We start from the raw sequence: 16477 nt of genomic DNA on the forward strand, positions 1-16477 counted from the left end.
AGCAGTGCCCTGAGACAGGAGGGGTGGGGGCCTATCACTCCCAGCAGTGCCCTGAGACAGGAGGGGTGTGTGCAGAGTCCTCCCAGCAGTGCCCTGAGACAGGAGGGGTGGGGGCCTATCACTCCCAGCAGTGCCCTGAGACAGGAGGGGTGTGTGCAGAGTCCTCCCAGCAGTGCCCTGAGACAGGAGGGGTGGGTGCCTATCACTCCCAGCAGTGCCCTGAGACAGGAGGGGTGTGTGCAGAGTCCTCCCAGCAGTGCCCTGAGACAGGAGGGGTGGGGGCCTATCACTCCCAGCAGTGCCCTGAGACAGGAGGGGTGTGTGCAGAGTCCTCCCAGCAGTGCCCTGAGACAGGAGGGGTGGGTGCCTATCACTCCCAGCAGTGCCCTGAGACAGGAGGGGTGGGTGTGGAGTCCTCCCAGCAGTGCCCTGAGACAGGAGGGGTGGGTGCCTATCACTCCCAGCAGTGCCCTGAGACAGGAGGGGTGGGTGTGGAGTCCTCCCAGCAGTGCCCTGAGACAGGAGGGGTGGGTGCCTATCACTCCCAGCAGTGCCCTGAGACAGGAGGGGTGGGTGCCTATCACTCCCAGCAGTGCCCTGAGACAGGAGGGGTGGGTGTGGAGTCCTCCCACCAGTGCCCTGAGACAGGAGGGGTGTAACACATGTGTGTGAGGCCAGAATTATCCACATGCATACTGGCTACAAGGGAACATGTCCCCATGAACTCATGTCAACAGACTCCACACACAAGTACAGTGATCATCAAGGATGCCACGATTGTTGCAGGTGGAGACATGGCCCTGCATGCATGGCCAAAGTAGAAGGGCTCCGTCACACACAGCTCATGTAGACACAGCTCTGCGCTAAACATTGGGAACACCCTGCAGGGAAGAAAGCTGGGTACACAGAGGAAGGAATACACCCTGGGACAAGTGCACCATGCAGTAACTGCTTACATGAACAAAGAAAGTTAGCCAACACCTTGTGATGGCACACAGATCCCAGGGTCCCACCAATGAGCAGTACACTACTACATATCCCACACACCCAAACCCTTACACACCACCAAAAACCATGTAGCAGCCCCACCAACACCAATACCAGCATAGCAGTAGTGTGATAATGAAAACAAAATTAAGCTTTACTCAGCATGAGCACAATGTCCGTGGATCGCAGGCAGTTCAATCTTCACAAAGCCCATAGGGCAGTCAATGATTCTCAGCTGGATGGGGGACACAGTGGGATGCGTGTTCCCTACCTTGCCTGCACAGTCAAATGGCATTGTCTTCCATAACGGTGAGGGCATCAGGGGGGGGGGAAGCAACAGGCACCGCAGGGACATCAGGGCAAAGGGGCGGCGTTGTGGGTGCAGGGATGGAGGACTCCACCACAGGGGGTGGGTCAGTGCCAAAGGCGGAGGCCAGGATGGCACTACACACCTTTGCAAGGTCCTCCAGGGAGTCCCCTGCACCCGAAGGGACCTCAGGCCCCAAGGAGGGGGGGGGGTCAGAGGGATGGGTCGCAGCGCCACCGGGGGAGGGTGGAGACAGGGGGGGAGACTCAACCACCCTGACCGGGGACCTCCTTGACCGCTTGCGTGGTGGTGTAACTGTGGGGCTCAGGGACAGAGCGGCCATGAAGGAGTCCTTGGGGGAGATGTGGCCAGGAGAGCTGAGGGGAGGGGATTTGGAGGGAGTGGACTGGGTGGAATGCGGACTCCCACTATGGCTGCGTGTCACACGTTTGCCCCCCGACCCAGTGGGTGTGCCTACCTCACCCTGTGTGTGCGTGTCAGGAGGAGTGCGGTGGACCTTCCCTGCTGGTGTGGTGCCCGTGTCCGTTGATGTGGGTGCATGCCGACGTCTGGGTGTACGTGGGACAGGCATGGGAGTGGGAAGTGTGGATGGGGCAGGGGTAGGTGGGGGGAGGTCGCGCTGCAGGAGACCCACTGCTGCAGTCAGTGTGGAGTCGATGGACCTCAGCAAGTTGCGTTGGTCAGCCTGCGATGAATGAATGCCCTCCAAGAAAGCCTCGATGTTGGTGAGGGTTTTGCCGTGGGCATGGAGGACATTAAGGATCGCAGCCTGACCAACCTGCAGTTGCCGCTGGATGTCCACAGACTCTGCATTGGCGGCAGCAGTGGAGACAGGGGCAGGGGGTGCGGTGCCTGGCAGGAAGGAGACATGCTGTGACCGGGCACGCTGGGAAGGGACACGAGCAAGTGGGAGGTGGCTGGTGGGAACTGAGGGGGCGGTGCGAGGTGTTGTTCCGCTGTCAGCTGCTGGTGCAGCCACCGCCCACTCGGAGACATCCTCCTCGGACCTGTCAGCTTCGTATTATGACGTGCCAGTCGACAGGTCCTCGGCCGCACTATCCTCCACCTCTGTCCCACTCGATGTGCCAGCCCCGATGTCACGGCTGGCACTGGTGCTCGGTCCCTCCGCCTTGCCTGTGTCCATGTCTCCCTCTGTGTCCCCCGACGATGCTGTGGGCAGGGTGGAGAGACATAAATTAATCAGACAGCTGTACACATCAGTCACATGAGTACAATCGACATAGGTAACACTGCATAGCCTGAAAAGGAAGATCCCTAACATCTACTAAACAAGGTACCGATGTAGGGCATGAAACACACAGTTGGTTGAGCCACCATGCCACTGAAATACCATGGAGAGCATGAGACAATAGCTAAACACAGGAAACTGAGTCTGACAGAGCACCCAGGCCCTGGGGACAATCCAGCACTGCATCTGCACCACACAGCGTTTGCGAAAATACCGATGACCAGGGACCATATCCATGAACTTGAGACACATGCTGCATAGGTAATGCTGAAAACATGCCCAACATGACTCGGTCACTGCACATTGCGTGTGTGTCCAGACACATCACACACTGCCCAGACCCAGCAAGTAGAAATCAGGATTTGACACATAGGCATTGCCCGCACCAACAAGACCCTACACGAGGCAAATTGTTGAGACACAGGTGGCACCAACATCTCATAGTCTGGCTGATACACACAGGGGCAGGCAAAAAGCAAGAGTGTACGCCAAACAGCCAAGGTGCGCCTGTACAAATAATGAGGTACCAGTGCCCATCCTCAGATGAGTATAACAAGACACACAGGCACTGGCACACACAGGGGCAGGCAAAAAGCAAGAGTGTACGCCAAACAGCCAAGGTGCGCCTGTACAAATAATGAGGTACCAGTGCCCATCCTCAGATGAGTATAACAAGACACACAGGCACTGGCAACTGTGAGTATGAAGAAGGACAATCAGGTCAGGCTGCACAGTGGACACCTGTACAAAATAGCACGTCTATATACATGGTGACAGGGGACAATGGCACAGAGCACAACCTACGCTGTAGACACTGAGATTGTCCACGTTTATGATGACACATACACCACTGAGGAAAAGGTGCCCCAGGGGACAGTAGTGGGCACGCAACTACATGCTACTGAATGTTAATGACTGCAACACACGTCACCATCCCTGCACTATGTGTATCGCACACTCATGCACATCATGTCACAGGCCACTACATAGGACATGCGCGCTGTAAGGCATGACACATGAGAGACCAAGTCCCATGTCTGGAGTCAGCATCAGTGCCAACTGACATGGAACCCACATGCAGTGAACTTGACAGTGCACAGGCAAGGTCCCACAACCTGTTACACACCACCCCCACACATGATGCTACAGTCATTGTTCTCGTGGACAAAGCGCCAGCCTACATCACCTTGTGAAGGAGTGACTACACACAGACCAGGGAACACATTGCAAGGAGGGGAAGGGTGGCAGGGGCACAGCGCTATACTGGGGCAAACAGGATCTGCACAGCACCTTTAAACCCTGCCAGTGAATTCATGCTACTGTGCCCTTACAAATGCCGGTGACACACAACAAACACACATGTACCTACCCCCTTCCGGCTGCTGCATCGCCTGTAAGCGCCTCTCCAGGTCTGGAAAGACCACCGGCAGCACACGCCTGTGGAGGTGGCTCAGACGGCGGCGGCCGCGGTTCTTGTGGCTCTCAGGTGAGTCCCCCAGCAGGAGCCGTGCAATCCTCCGCGTCCAGCACCGGATATCCTGCCAGCGTTTTCTCACCTGGGGCAGGCTCCGCCTCCGACCATCCACACCCCTCACGGCACTGACGGCGGTCAGCCAGATCTGCTCCTTGGCAGTGGCGCCTACCTGTGAGGAGGAACAAGTGACACCACATCAATACACCAGCCACATGTCACAGAGAGACATATGGGTACAAATTAGCTGGTTACAACAAGGCATGTCATGCAGCCAACGCATTGCACCTTTGTCATAGGGACATCATCCCCTGGTGAGGGAAAAAGCTGTACGTGCCACAGTGGGTACACAGGTGGAATGATGGCAATGTCACAATCAATGATCAAGGCTCACACTGTGCATCACACCCACCCCTCCTGTCTCAGGGCACTGCTGTGAGTGATAGGCCCCCACCCCTCCTGTCTCAGGGCACTGCTGTGAGTGATAGGCCCCCACCCCTCCTGTCTCAGGGCACTGCTGGGAGGACTCTGCACACACCCCTCCTGTCTCAGGGCACTGCTGTGAGTGATAGGCCCCCACCCCTCCTGTCTCAGGGCACTGCTGTGAGTGATAGGCCCCCACCCCTCCTGTCTCAGGGCACTGCTGGGAGGACTCTGCACACACCCCTCCTGTCTCAGGGCACTGCTGGGAGGACTCTGCACACACCCCTCCTGTCTCAGGGCACTGCTGTGAGTGATAGGCCCCCACCCCTCCTGTCTCAGGGCACTGCTGGGAGACATCAGGCACCCCCCCCCTGGGACCCCCCCGACAGTACATGGCATGTGTGTTACACCTGGACGCAATGGCAGAAGTCACAGTCACAACATAGGGACAGTCTGTGGCAGTGGCCTATGCACTCACCTGATACCCTGGTCGCCCATACAGCATGGAGTACTGTGGGAGGATCACATCCAGCAGAGCCATGTTCTCCTCCAGGGTGAATGGCTGTGTCCTCTCCACAGCCCTTGACATGGTTCCAGGGAATCAGTAGCAGCAGCTGGGTCGACGAATGCAAAGATGTGCAGGCAAGTGCTCCCTCATGGGACCTGGCTGCCTTATATGTGCCCTTCTGCCCAGTCTCATGCACAGGAGTACAGAGTGATTGGTCACTCACATTTGCATCCTATGTTTCCACCAATCCCTTCAAACCTAGCAGTCTGTGGGTTCTCTATCGGTTTCATTCTCCTGCATGATGTCAGCCCCACAAACACATTGCAACAAAGTAGAAGAATTCCAACTGACTTCTGCTGTGCACCTTCCAGAACAATTTCGAATTTTGAACTTGGTCTCCATGACAACCAGCATGCATGTAGGCCTTAATACTTGTCCCCTATGTAATTTGGAGCATCACACACAGGTACGGTGCGTTTCGGGGCCCTAGGGCACCCCAAATGCATGGCAATGGCCCGTACATGCATGCCTACGCTCTCCATCACTATGGGTCTGCACGCGTATGCGTACCCGTAGTGTTACGGACCGTACACACGCATGTACGCTCTCTATCACTATGGGTCTGCACGCGTATGCGTACCCGTAGTGTTACGGACCGTACACACGCATGTACGCTCTATATCACTATGGGTCTGCACGCGTATGCGTACTCGTAGTGATAGTGAGCGTACATGCGAGTGTACGGTCCGTAACACTACGGGTACGCATACGCGTGCAGACCCATAGTGATAGTGAGCGTAGATGCGAGTGTACGGTCCGTACCACTACGGGTACGCATACGCGTGCAGACCCATAGTGATAGGGCCGTACACACGCATCTACGCTCACTATCACTATGGGTCTGCACGCGTATGCGTACCCGTAGTGGTACGGAACGTACACACGCATCTACGCTCACTATCACTATGGGTCTGCACGCGTATGCGTACCCGTAGTGCTACGGACCGTACAAATGCCTGTACGCTCGCCATCACGATGGGTACACATACGGCAGCACTCCCACAGTGATTTGGGAACATGCACAGGCCCTCTCAGCAGCAGTACGGCGGTTTTTACACATCACTGTGGTGATAGGCGACACACATGTAGGAATAGGGCGGACATACTTGTCCATGGATGGACATACTTGTCCAGGAATGGACATCAAGGCATCGTCTGTGCATTACTACATGTGTGGGGCACAGGTGTCACAGGCTGTGATGTGGAACATGCCTCCTGAATGGAGAAGGCACCAGATGTATGATGAGATGTGTACATGTGTACTGTGTGAGGGTGCAATGTGTGCCAGGCATGCCCTTGACTCCTTTGACATGTGTGCATGTGGGACTGCGCACTTGGGGTGAGCGTCACTGGCATGGCACGGACACCAACACACGGAAGTGTCCCATGATGCCCGGTACAGGGGTCATGACACATGACTTGTCACTACCCACAGTGCACAATGTGACTATGTCATATATGTGTCCGGGATTTACATCAGGTTGATGTTGTAGCACCCTCAAAAGCTGCAGCCGTTGCAGCAACCAACATGTGGCTGTGTGTAGATTGTCATTGCACACTGTTCCCAACACCATGCCACATGTGTTATCGGATGTGAGGTGCACATGTATGCATGGGACACGGAGTAGCGTGACAAGGCCATGTCAGCAAACTCACAAGGAATGTGTGGTGAGTCATGACATGTGCACCTTCATGGCAAGGTGTGTGGGCTGGACTAGTGTAATGTCATGTGACCTGTGGCTCCAGTGTTCCGCTACCAGTCTCTGCAATCGGCATCACACTTCTGCTGATGTGTGGGTGTATGTCACTCCTGTCTTGCGTCGGGCAGTGCACTTGCACTGGGACACAGCTATTTCCATGGCGTGGCATGGGGAGGTTCTCAATCACCGTGTGTAGCTGGGTCTTGGAAGGAGTGTCACCTTGCATCCATACGTGTCCTGGGCATGTAGCACATGCCTGACTCCATATGTGGCATGTGTGTATTGCCAGATTTACATGTGCTCAGTAGACATGAGTTGTTCTCGTAGTGCACTCACTCTTCCTTGTCACTTCCAAATTACTGCAGAGCGCCTCCTGTTGCCCGAAGAATTCCAGACTTGGCTACCATGCAGGAGAATGACAGGATCCGGCTCTACCGCTTCACCCAACCGTTGATTCTGGAGCTGACGGCGAGACTGGCACCACACCTGCAACCGCAGCACAGGTATCCTACGGCACTGACACCCCAGCTGAAGGTAATGGCTGCCCTACATTTTCTTGCCACGGGTACCTTCCAAAATACCATAGCTCATGTTGGTGGCATGTCCCAGAGCATGTTCAGCGGTGTGCTGCATGATTTCTTGGAGGCCATGTTGATTCACCTGGATGACTTCATCAAGTTCCCAACCCCTGAACAGATGACTGAGGTCAAGCGTGGATTCTATGCCCTGGGAGGGATGCCCCATGTCATTGGGTCCATAGATGGGACACATGTAGGTTTGGTACCACCACACGCACGGGAGGTGGCGTACCGCAATCGGAAGCACTACCACTCCATCAATGCCCTTGTGGTGTGTCTGTCCAATATGGTGATTTCACATGTCTGTGCTCGTTTCCCAGGATCAGCACACGATGCCTACATCATGAGGCGTAGCGGGATGCCTGATATGATGATGCAGCTGCGCAACGAACGGGCATGTGTTGTTGGTGGGTACAGTCTGTCTGTCCTGTATTCTGCATAGCCGACCAGCACAACCGCTACACCAGTTCTAACGATGTCCATGTGCTTCCCATGTAGGGGACGCTGGCTATCCCAACATGCCTTGGCTGCTGACACCTCTCCGCAACCCCATCACGCCGGCCCAGCTCCGCTATAACACCGCCCATGGCCGGACAAGGCGAGTGATAGAGAGGACGTTTGGCATGCTGAAGAGCCGATTCCGGTGCATCCACAAGACCGGCGGTGCACTCCCTTATGCCCCGGCGAAGGTCTGCAAGATCTTCATGGTCTGCTGCATGCTGCACAACATGGCAGTTGAAAGAGCTGTGCCACTCATCCTGAATCAACATGACAAGGACCATCCACCCGTGGAGGACGAAGGGCTTGGCAATGGGGCTAGTGATGTGGAGGATGTGGAGCCGCAAGAGGACATCCGGACTCGGCTCATACGCAACTTCTTTGCTTAGTGGTGAGTACCAGGGTCTGAGTGTGCACGCATTGGTCCCCGTGTGGCATGCGTTGTGATGTGTGTCTCCACCTGCATGTATGGCACGTGGGTCAGAGGTGTGTGTGGGTGTGTCACTGGAGTGATGGTGGCAGTGATGGTAGTATTTCCCCAGTCATAATTGTGACCTAGCATGTTGTCATCCATACATGTGTCGAGTAACTGCACATGCAAGTGGCTGTGCTTTTTGTGGCTGACTTCTTGTGTGTCTCTCTTCCCCAGGTACCTGCGCATGCCGTTTGCTGGTTGCATTGTTGTGGCACTGCTATTCCTCATGGACATGACATCGTGGGCTGACTCAGCGTTACAGGCACGGACACGTTTGGAAGTCTCCATGGGGTAAGGGATGCATCTGGGGTGTATTGGGTGTGGCAGTTGTTCACGATGTGTGCACACTGCCCCGGTCGGGGTTTGGTTCCTCTGCAGACATGTGGCATCCCCATGGGACATGACATGCAGCTGGGTACACCTGAATAGATGGGCTGCCTGGTTGTCAGTCATCAGTGATGGGATAGTGGATTGTGATGATGGCATCAATGTGTGTGACACTGCCCTCGGACACATACGGTTAACATTGTCTTGACATGGCGTGGGACTTCCACATCAGCGGATGTATGGTGTATGGCAGGCTCTCCGTGAGCAGCTGTGGGTGTTTAGCTGTTAGCCGACGCTTGTGTGCCAGTTCCATGGCTATCACGCATTTGTGCTGCAGAAGGGGGGTGCCAGTGTTGGAGCCACATATTACTCCACATGATGTGTTCATGTGTACTTCAAGTTGCCTCTGCAATCCCAAAAACATGACTAATAAAGGTGTCCCTATGCCTCCAAGGTGCCTCTTCTCAGTCAATGCTGGTGTGTTGGCACGGTGCATCCTGCATGTCTGGCATGGTATTCCCTGATTGTGGCTATGTGTCAATGTGTCGAGTGGCAAGATGCAAGCTGTGTGTGTGTGCTGAGACTGTGTATTGGGCATGATGTCCATGACTGTGTGGGTATTGTGACATGTGCCATCCCCATGCATCCAACGTTGTCCCTGACCCCATTCTCTGCATCCACCGGACTCAAGCTTGCAGGACATGGTTCTGCCACCTGTCTACACATACCTGGGTGCCCCCCAGGACACGGGCCAGGATCCCTGACCTCTGCGCATGACTGTTGCTGTACTCAATGTGTCTGTCAGCACGGTTGTTCGGCCACCCCCTCAGCTGGTTCTGACCATCACGGGTGTGTATGGTGCTCCATGTCTGTCTTGCCTAATAAACTGTGACCCATGTGTCCTGTGCCAGACTCAGGCCCCAGGGTGTGGATGGTTGAAGTGAACAGATGACTCAGGCATGTTTAGACTGTACAAGACACATGTTAGGTAATAATGCTACCAGCAGGCATCTACTCTTAATAGTGTGATTTATTATTGGGGGGGGGGGGGACAAAGTGAGGGGCTTTCCGGGATTAGGGAATCCAAAGTTCAGTAGGGGAGTTGGTGTCCTTGCCATTGGAAATCCTCAGAGTCCATGCCACAGTCTTTGTCAACATTGGTCAGCCAGTGACCAGCAGGGCCATGTGGCAGAGAATGTCTCTTGATGCTGTGATGCTGTTGCTCCAGTGGGCCAGGTGCCAGGCCAGGTGTCCTGGGAGATGGTGATGTAGCAGCCACCCTCACGGTCCTTTCCGTGGACGGCCCGGCTTCCTGCGGGGAACCTCAGCAGCAGGCCGTGACGACGTCTGGGATGCTCCGTCGGATGTTTCCTCCTCCTCCTCATGATCCCTCCCTGTGGGTGGTGATGTTCTCCGCCTTCTGGCACAGGGAGGGTCGGCCATGGTGTCGGCCATCCGACGGAGTGCAGCGTGAATCCCCTGGGACGCCGTCACTTGCTCAGCCTGTCTGTCCTCCATCCTCCGTTGGTGTACCTGTAGACAGGCTATTAGCTCCGCATGTTGCTGGGCCTGCTGGACCTTGATCCCCTCGAGGACGGACACAACCTGGGCCATGCCCGTGGTGTCCTGCCGGTATGAGTCCAGGATGTTACGGACATGGGAAAATACCGGATCCCCAGCCAACTGGTCAGGCTCGCGCCTCCGCCGTCCTCCACTCCCACCACCCCTGCCCACTTGCGTCTGGCCTGCACTTGTGGGAACATCGGGTCTCCGGGACCCCTGAGGGGTGGCATTGGCGTTGTCGCCTGCCTCCTCCTGGGTGCCCGGGACACCGTGTCCCTCCTGGCGAGCCTGGCTGCATTGTGGTGTTGGGGCAGGGATCCTGGGTGTCTCCTGGGATGTGGCAGGAGTGGGGGTGGTGGTTGGCACGGTTGTACCTGACGCAGGTGCTGCAGGTGGTTGGACACCAGAGGGGCCAGGTCGGTCGGGGTCGTCCGCAGAGTGGTGAGAGTGGTCGCTGCCGGTGGGATCGGTCTCCTGCAGATCCGGGTCCTGTGAGTGTTCCCCCCCAGTGTTGGGGGGTGCAGCACGATGTTGACCTGTGTGTGAGAGAGAAAATGTTAATTTTGATCCATGCAACATCCATGTTTCATCCGTTTCAAAGTTGGCACATTTCCTCTTGGAATTAGGATCTGTCTTGCATTCCACTCACAGTGCACTTCTGCATGGGTGTGTCCCTTGGGCACCAATTTGGCCCCTTTAACTATGTGTGGCACAGTCTTACTTGCTGCGTCAAGTGTGACTGCAGTCAGCAGTGGAGTGTGCAGGTGTGGCGAGCCATGCATTTGCGCCTTCCTTGTAGCACTGTACATGTGCACATGGAGTGGATCCACACACTTATATGATGCAGGTGGCTGTCCTTGTGCTCGTGTACAGGTTGTGACATGGCCCTGCGTTTTGCCATGATGAAGAGGGGGGGTTCTGGCACTGGCCACCCTTGTCTACATGCACGCAGTCCACCTGCTGACGAGCAGACATTCCCACACACCAAAGGACTGATTTGCTCTCCCTGTGTCTCCCTCCTTCTCTGTCCCCCTCTCCCTCCCTCTCTGTCCCCCTCTCCCTCCCTCTGTGTGTCAGCCTCCTCCCTCTGTCCATCTTCCTGTGTCTCCCTCCCTCTCTGTCCCCCTCTCCCTCCCTCTCTGTCCCCCTCTCCCTCCCTCTGTGTGTCAGCCTCCTCCCTCTGTCCATCTTCCTGTGTCTCCCTCCCTCTCTGTCCCCCTCTCCCTCCCTCTCTGTCCCCCTCTCCCTCCCTCTGTGTGTCAGCCTCCTCCCTCTGTCCATCTTCCTGTGTCTCCCTCCCTCTCTGTCCCCCTCTCCCTCCCTCTGTGTCCCCCTCTCCCTCCCTCCGTGTGTCACCCTCTGTCACCTTGGCCCAGCTTCCTGGGCACACACTGTTAGCAGATCTTTGAGTGGCCCTTGGCCTGTTGATGTGAGTTTGTTTCTGATCTCCAGGCACCCATTTTGTCTGCTGTGTGTCTGTGCGCTGCTGCTGTGGTGGTGTGTGCTGCCACTCTTTCACAATGTTGGCTGTTCATTAGCTGCTGTCATGTGCAAAACAGTGCCTTCACCCCCATGTGTTGATGCAAGGCGTCCGCCATTTGCTGGCAAGTCATTCCTGTGTTGGGACACAGTGTTTGTCTGGCTGTGACCTAGGCCATATGGGCAGAGGGCATTGTTGTCTGCTTTGGAGTCGCACTATGTGATTTTTGGTGCCCAGCCTCCCGCCATCCGGGTTACCGTGTCATGTGTTGTTGTCTTCTGTGGCCTGTGACTTGACATTGTCCAGCTGGGTGCATGGGGCATGGTGGCAGCAGTGGCATGTGTCTGCTCATGGAGTGTGGTTGAGTCATGCGATGGCTTGTGGTGGTTGCGTGCCTGTTATTAATTTTGGTTGTGGTTGCAGTTCCCCCCATGTGAGGTGCGTTGTTTGTGTACTCACCCGGGTCTCGGAGTCCTTCTACTCCTTCAACTGCCTCCACCGGCAGTATGGCCATCACCCTCTCCTCCCAGGGATGGTACTGTACGGCTCTGCGGGAGGGCCCTCCTCCGGTGGCGTTGGCCTGGTCGTGTTCCTCCTGCCTCTTGGCTCTGACCCTCCTCCGCAGATCGTACCACCTGTTCTGGCAATCCTGCTTGGTCCTCCTGGTGTCCGCAACAGCATTCACAGCATCGACGATGGTCTGCCACATGGCTGTTTTGGCTGCCTGGCTGGTGCTTCTGACCAATGTTCCAAAGATCTGTGGCTCGACTCTGAGGATTTGATCAACAAGGACCTCCAACTCTCGGTGACTGAACTTTGGATTCTTGGTAGTGGGCATGGTGAGGGGTGTGGGTGGGGATGGTGTGGGTGTGGGGGGTGTGTGGATGTTGGGGGGGGGTGTGGATGGTTGTGTGTGTGTGTGAATGTGATGAGAGGGTGTTTGTGAGGGTGGTCGTGTGAAGGTGTGCAAGTGTAAGATGTGGTGTAGCTTGTAGTCTGGTTCTGTGGTGTCTGGCAGCAGTGAGTCTGTTGCAAAGGCTCATGGTTTGTGTGTGTGAGCCCTTTTCATTGGTCCATGGGTGGGTGTGGCAGTGTTTGAATTTTGGGTGGGTGTGTTATAAGGAGTGGTGGTGTATTGGGCCTCTGTTTGTTTTTGACAGTTGCAGGTCAGTGATTGTGTTATTTTAGTGGTTGTTGGCCATGTTTAGTGGCTGTGTGCCTTTCGAATGGTGTATTCTTGTGTTGTTTTGTTTTGTCCTTGTTGTGTACGTGCGTTTTGAGCGTGTGTACGGTGTGTACATGGGCCATTTGGTTGTACGATTATGTCCTTGTGTGTGGCTTTGTACGACTCGTACATGCGGTTGTGATGTTGGGGCATGGGGTGCGCTCCGTACTTAGGAGGTTGTGTTGGGGGTGCGCCAGGAACGTACTGGGGTGTACATGGACGGTGGTACGACACGTACAGGGTTGGGGGGGTGTACATTGACGTTGGTACGACACGTACAGGGGTGGGGGGGTGTACATTGACGGTGGTACGACACGTACTGGGGTGGGGGTGGGGGTGGGGCTCGAACGTACTGGGGTGTAGGTTCACGGTGGTACGACACGTACTGGGGTGGGGGTACGACTGGAACGTACTGGGGTGTACATGGACGGTGGTACGACACGTACTGGGGTGGGGGGGTGTACATTGACGGTGGTACGACACGTACTGGGGTGGGGGTGGGGCTCGAACGTACTGGGGTGTAGGTTCACGGTGGTACGACACGTACTGGGGTGGGGGTACGACTGGAACGTACTGGGGTGTACATGGACGGTGGTACGACACGTACTGGGGTGGGGGGGTGTACATTGACGGTGGTACGACACGTACTGGGGTGGGGGTGGGGCTCGAACGTACTGGGGTGTAGGTTCATGGTGGTACGACACGTACTGGGGTGGGGGTACGACACATACTGGGGTGGGGGGGTGTACATTGACGGTGGTACGACACATACTGGGGTGGGGGTACGACTGGAACGTACTGGGGTGTACATGGACGGTGGTACGACACGTACTGGGGTGGGGGGGTGTACATTGACGGTGGTACGACACGTACTGGGGTGGGGGTGGGGCTCGAACGTACTGGGGTGTAGGTTCACGGTGGTACGACACGTACTGGGGTGGGGGTACGACTGGAACGTACTGGGGTGTACATGGACGGTGGTACGACACGTACTGGGGTGGGGGGGTGTACATTGACGGTGGTACGACACGTACTGGGGTGGGGGTGGGGCTCGAACGTACTGGGGTGTAGGTTCACGGTGGTACAACGCGTACTGGGGTGGGGGTACGACTGGAACGTACTGGGGTGTACATGGACAGTGGTACGACACGTACTGGGGTGGGGGGGTGTACATTGACGGTGGTACGACATGTACAGGGGTGGGGGGGTGTACATTGACGGTGGTACGACACGTACTGGGGTGGGGGGGTGTACATTGACGGTGGTACGACACGTACTGGGGTGGGGGTACGACTGGAACGTACTGGGGTGTACATGGACGGTGGTACGACACGTACAGGGGTGGGGGGTGTACATTGACGGTGGTACGACACGTACTGGGGTGGGGCTCGAACGTACTGGGGTGTAGGTTCACGGTGGTACGACACGTACTGGGGTGGGGGTACGACTGGAACGTACTGGGGTGTACATGGACGGTGGTACGACACGTACTGGGGTGGGGGGGTGTACATTGATGGTGGTACGACACGTACTGGGGTGGGGGTGGGGCTCGAACGTACTGGGGTGTAGGTTCACGGTGGTACGACACGTACTGGGGTGGGGGTACGACTGGAACGTACTGGGGTGTACATGGACGGTGGTACGACACGTACTGGGGTGGGGGGTGTACATTGACGGTGGTACGACACGTACAGGGATGGGGGGGTGTACATTGACGGTGGTACGACACGTACTGGGGTGGGGGGGTGTACATTGACGGTGGTACGACACGTACTGGGGTGGGGGTACGACTGGAACGTACTGGGGTGTACATGGACGGTGGTACGACACGTACAGGGGTGGGGGGGTGTACGTTGACGGTGGTACGACACGTACTGGGGTGGGGGTGGGGCTCGAACGTACTGGGGTGTAGGTTCACAGTGGTACGACACGTACTGGGGTGGGGGTACGACTGGAACGTACTGGGGTGTACATGGACGGTGGTACGACACGTACTGGGGTGGGGGGGTGTACATTGACGGTGGTACGACACGTACAGGGGTGGGGGGGTGTACATTGACGGTGGTACGACACGTACTGGGGTGGGGGTACGACTGGAACGTACTGGGGTGTGGGTAGACGGGGCTATGACACGTACTGGGGTGGGGGTGTGGCTCGAACGTACTGGGGTGTAGGTACACGGGGGGTACGACACGTACTGGAGTGGGGGTACGACTGGAACGTACTGGGGTGTGGGTAGACGGGGCTATGACACGTACTGGGGTGGGGGTGTGGCTCGAACGTACTGGGGTGTAGGTACACGGGGGGTACGACACGTACTGGGGTGGGGGTAGAACTGGAACGTACTGGGGTGTAGGTAGACGGGGCTATGACACGTACTGGGGTGGGGGTTCGACTGGAACGTACTGGGGTGTACCTAGACGGGTGGGGGTATACATATACGGGGGGTACGTGTCGGACGTACGGGGGCTGGGGGGAGTGTTGGGCGCGTATGCGGGCACATGTCTCCATGGTTGCTGTAGGAGTTCGGTGCGGACGGTGTTTTTTCCATACGGTTGTAACCTCGGACGCACGGGATGGATCGTGATTCCTCGGTCGGACTTGGATTTTCACGTTTGTAAGGTAAATCGTCCGAGGACGTGTCGGACACGTTTTCCGACCCGAGGACGTGTGGGGAATGATTCCCGGTGCGGTTCGTATGGACTTTTTACCATGCGAATCGTGATTGCCAGTTCGTACGGCACTTGTACGATTCGTACGGTAAAAAGACCCGATACGAGTCGCACGGGGGAATTTTTTACCGGATCGTGATCGGCACCCAGGTGTGGCAAGGGCACTGCCTGCGGAGCAGTCGGCGAGCCGTTCGCTGCCGTCCCGTTCTGTACAAAAGGGTTCAGCGCCCAGCGGTTGTGTAACACGGCACCTCCCGAGACTGATAGTCATTCGCTCGGCACGCTCGGGTGTGGTTTGAAAAAACGCATTTTCCGATGTCAATCCTTAATACATTTTCACTTTCGATTATTTTACATAAGGTAAACAAGGCATGGGCTATTTTTCAAAACTGGAAAACTCCGTGAAGAATTGTTCATTCAGTGGGTTACTGTTTAAGCCAACAAATATGGTTTAACTCTAGGCATAGGGTCGATGCCGATAGAGAACAAATTAATTCATCTCAGCAATAAACAAAAGCAGCGGAGCGGACGGTTGCCAGAGAGTAAGCTTTACGGCATGACAGAATGACTCGGCTGGCAGGTTGTAGCATGCATTCCCCCGAGTTCGACGGCATGTCATTTTTCACGTGTCTTATTGTTTAGACAAATAAATGTCGTATGAAGTAAGCTTATTTACCTTGTAATGTTAGACAGCAGGTTTCATGGGTTAGAAATACTGTGCAAACCACAGTACATTTACATAATCTTTTTGGATGCAAAAACTTTATTAGAGGTCACTTCTTGTGCTTCACTTTGCAATGCACATTATAAGAAGGCAAAATGAAAGAAAATGCAAAATGGATAACATTTCCTTAAAGTGTGCAGAACGCACCTGCACAATCACGTTGTAGTACATTGGTGGAGTCGATTTATAAAAGGAAAAAATGTCTTCGC

Source organism: Triturus cristatus, chromosome 6 (assembly GCF_964204655.1).
Source record: "Triturus cristatus chromosome 6, aTriCri1.1, whole genome shotgun sequence".
In the NCBI taxonomy this organism is placed as follows: Eukaryota; Metazoa; Chordata; class Amphibia; order Caudata; family Salamandridae; genus Triturus; species Triturus cristatus.